The sequence below is a fragment of the Trachypithecus francoisi genome, unplaced genomic scaffold (genome assembly GCF_009764315.1).
Source record: "Trachypithecus francoisi isolate TF-2019V2 unplaced genomic scaffold, Tfra_2.0 Lachesis_group11, whole genome shotgun sequence".
Taxonomy (NCBI): Eukaryota; Metazoa; Chordata; class Mammalia; order Primates; family Cercopithecidae; genus Trachypithecus; species Trachypithecus francoisi.
Window position 1 is genome coordinate 92,735,986 of NW_022681456.1, and position 4,478 is coordinate 92,740,463.

At 41.5% G+C, this 4,478-nt stretch overlaps 1 pseudogene; it reads left to right on the forward strand.

Annotated features, from left to right (window-relative positions):
• The first annotated feature begins 1,036 nt into the window (after window positions 1-1,036).
• LOC117090887 lies at window positions 1,037-4,074 on the forward strand (annotated as a pseudogene).
• The last annotated feature ends 404 nt before the right edge of the window (window positions 4,075-4,478 follow it).

The following is a 4,478-nucleotide window of genomic DNA, read 5'->3' on the forward strand; positions in this document are numbered from 1 at the left end:
TCATAGTCCATTGAATATTCTTCCCCTGCACATTCTATTTCAGTCACATTGAAATGCCTGACACACTACTGACTAGGGAATGTTGCCCTGTTGTTTTCTCTCTGCAACTCTATTCTCCCAAATATCCCCTGGGCAATTCTCTCATCTTCTTCAAGTCTTTAGTGAAATGTCATTTCCTAATGATTCCTGCTGGGTAAAGGCATAGCCACAAAATTTTTGACATTTCTCCTATCAAGGTAAAAATCCATATCCCATCCCCTTGAATAATGAATGGTGTATGACTGCTTGGACCAACAGTTTGGCAGACTTAGCTTTGAGACTAGCAGTTTCCACCTGGGACTCTTAGAATCCTCAGTTTCCTTGTAAGAAGTCTCTCACCTTGCTTAGAAACCACCTGGAGACATCCTGACACTCCATGGAGGAAGGAGAGGGTCCCAGTTGAGCCTAGGCTTCTGGTCCTCCCTGTCAAGTCTAGGCATGTGAGTGAAGTCATCTTGAACCCTCTTGGACCACTGAAGTCATGCTGGATTTTGCAGTGCATCCTAGCCACCAGTTGACACCAGGCAGAACAGAAGAATTGCACAGTTAAGCCCTAGCCAAATTCCTGACCCACAAAATCATGTGATATAATAAAATGGTTGTTGCTTTGAGCTATTAAAGTCTTGGGGTAGTTCATTACACAACAATAACCAAAACATTTATCCTGACTACTAATGTACAGTTGCAAATTGCAACTATATGTCTCACTTCTCACCTTGCTCTTTTTTTTCCTTCATAGTACTTAACAGCTTCTAACATATAACGTATTTATTTACCATGTTTATTATCTTTCTGTTAGTCAACATCTTTTCCCCCGATTCACCATAGTATAAACAGGGATTAATTTTTTTTCTATTTTATTCACTGATACATACCTGGCACGTAGAATGTTCAATGTAATGGATGAGAAGTAACATATACTTTATCAGAACATATTAAAGATCTCAACAGAGCTGTCCAATAATGAGCAAGATATTTTTTAAATGATATGGTAACCATGTGGTCATACTACAGGAAAGAAAATCCAGCAATTAGCTTCATGTTCTCTGCAAAAGACATACCTGGTGACTTTCATAACAAAATGATGATGTGATTGGTGGAAAAAATTCCAATGTCATTAAAGGATATGATGTTTTTTATAGGAAAGAATATGGAAACTTATGGACTCAATTCCACAAAGTCAGGATATGACATAACATACTACCTAATGGTGGTGTGGACTTGCCAGTCTCCAAAGATTTCCATAGGGAAACAGAGTTGTGTTTATTACCAACAGCACTAAGTGAAGATTCTGCTACACAAGGGAATCTCACCATTCTCACAGGATTTTCATCTCCTTCTTTTTACAACCCCTGCCTATTGCCTTATAACCTGACTATTCTAGAGACCCGAGCTATATAACTGCCCATAAATCAGAGGCAAAATGATCCCAACATTTTCTGAATGCTTACCATGAGAGTGGTGAGGCTAATGGCAATTTCCCAGGTCTAGCATCCCTCAAAAAAAGTCTGCCTGGCCGGGCGCGGTGTCTCACGCCTGTAATCCCAGCACTTTGGGAGGCCAAGGCGGGCGGATCACGAGATCAGGAGATCGAAACCATCCTGGCTAACACGGTGAAACCCGTCTCTACTAAAAATACAAAAAGCCGGGCATGGTGGCGGGCGCCTGCAGTCCCAGCTACCCAGGAGGCTGAGGCAGGAGAATGGCGTGAACCCGGGAAGCAGAGCTGGCAGTGAGCTGAGACCGTGCCACTACACTCCAGCCTGGGCGACAGAGCAAGACTCCATCTCAAAAAAAAAAAAAAAATCAACCTTCAGAATCCTCTGAGATCAATTCTGCAATACTCAAGCAAGTGACAACTGAAGTTTGCAAATAAGCAAGTGGGGAAAGACACAGCAGAAAAATAAAAACGGAAGAAGCCAAATGTAGTATTATCAGAAAAAATCAAAACTCAAAGTTTAAAATGTGGCAAAGGGCTAGTTTATAATGGTTTTGTGTATACACATCAAAATCTCCCCCAAAATATAAGAAATTGATAAAGCCACCATCATAGTGTCACTTTAGTAAATTTTCATAATTTGCATATCAAGAAGACAAAACAGATGTATACAGAAGATTTAAATAATGCAATCAACAAATATATATGTATCCATATTTATAGAACTTAATAATTTACAAAGAAAGTCTTCATAAACTTATACATTAGATAGGATTAGCCAGGATAAGTTTGACTACAGTGACAGAAACCCAAAATAATGGTGACGTAAAGAAGATAGAAACGGCCGGGCGCGGTGGCTCAAGCCTGTAATCCCAGCACTTTGGGAGGCCGAGACGGGCGGATCACGAGGTCAGGAGATCGAGACCATCCTGGCTAACACGGTGAAACCCCGTCTCTACTAAAAAAAAAATACAAAAAACTAGCCGGGCAAGGTGGCGGGCGCCTGTAGTCCCAGCTACTCGGGAGGCTGAGGCAGGAGAATGGCGTAAACCCGGGAGGCGGAGCTTGCAGTGAGCTGAGATCTGGCCAGTGCACTCCAGCCTGGGTGACAGAGCGAGACTCCGTCTCAAAAAAAAAAAAAAAAAAAAGATAGAAACTCCCAGAAGAGGTAAGGGGAGGCACATCCCTAGAAACACTTAAAAAAGAAAGTCAAGAAATATTCTACCTTCGAATTTTGAAGCCAACAGTTTGAAGAAAAGCAACTAGGGGTTTTTTATTTATTGAGATTGTGGGTGGGACTCTCGTGGCCCTATGCTGTAGCTATGCCATTTATAGCACCAATCCTCTGAAAAGTCTGTTTGCCTTTTGTACCTGCAACTACAAAGCAGATCAAAAATGTGAAAATGTTGCTATGCAGAGGAGGATCCCTGGTAGACATTGGTAATGGCGATGGACACATTAATAACACAGTAATAGCAGCTGCAAAGCAAAGATTCACAGCAGTTGGTTGTGAATTAAATCAGTGGCTAGTTTGGTATTCCAAGTATCGTGCTTGACAAGAAAGTGTGCATGACTCTGCCAAATTTTATATTTCAGATTTGTGGGCAGTTACTTTTTCATAGTACTCAAACACTGTTATTTTTGGTGTGCTTCTCAGATGATGCTGCAGTTGGAGAAGAAACTTGAACTTGAGGATGATGCCAGAGTCATTGCTTGCCAGTTCCCTTTCCCCCACTGGACCCCAGACCATGTCACCGGGGAGGGGATAGACACAGTGTGGGCATATGACATGTGCACTTTTAGAGCAGGTGAAGCCCTGAACATCGATGCATTTCCAGTCAGGCATTCAAATATAAACTTTAGTAAGAGTGCTCTTCTGAAATGTTCATGGCACCAGAGCATACTTTTCTTTGGTGTGTGACATGGTTTGGCTCTGTGTTCCCACCCAAATCTCACCTTGAATTGTAGCCTCAATAATCCCCATGTGTCAAGGAGGTAATTGGATCATGGGGGAGGTTTCCCCCTTGCTGTTCTCATGATAATAAGTGAGTCTCACAAGATCTGATGGTTTTGTATGTGTGGCATTTCCCCGGCTTGCACTCACTCTGCGCTGCCACCCTGTGAAAAAGGTGCCTACTTCTCCTTTGCCTTCTGCCCTGATTGTAAGTTTCCTGAGGCCTCCCCAGCAATTCGGAACTGTGAGTCAATTAAACCTCTTTCCTTTATAAATTACCCAGTCTCGGGTATTTCTTCATAGTTGTGTGAAAACAGATTAATACAGTGGGAATGTATTACACACTGTATTCGTGTGAAAAATTACTAGTGTGATTAGAATGAAATGAAAAATTACTATTACTTTCCTTAACTGTGGGAGAAAACAAACAGAAGTTAAGAAAAACAGGTAGATTTAAAATCTGTTTTTAATTGTATATTCTAAGAAATGTACTACTGCCTTTTTATGCACTTGGATGCATGAAAATATGAGTAAGTGATGGTCATATGGTCATGTTTATGGGTAGGAAAGATGTCAACAGCTCTTCATATTATAAGCAATATGGCTTAATGCCACAGATGAGGAGAAATGAATTTTTTTTTTTTTTTTTGAGAGGGGATCTCACTCTGTCACCCAGGCTGGAATGCAGTGGTGTGGTCTTGGCTCACAGCAACTTTTGCTTCCCTGGCTCAAGCAATCCTCCCATCTCAGCCTCCTGAGTAGCTGGGACCATAGGTGTGTGCCACCATACCCGGCTAATTTTTTGTATTTTTGATAGAGATGGGATTTCACCATGTTGCCCAGGCTGGTCTCAAACTCCTGAGCCTAAGTGATCCACCCACCTAGGCCTCCCAAAGTCCTGGGATTATAGATATGACCCATTGCGCCTGGCCCCGATAAATTATTTTAAAAAGTAGCAAATATGAATGTGAATGTGAGTCAACAAGCTTCATGTTTCTGAAAAATGAATATTGAATGATAGCTCAAATAATCTATGCTTATCACAAA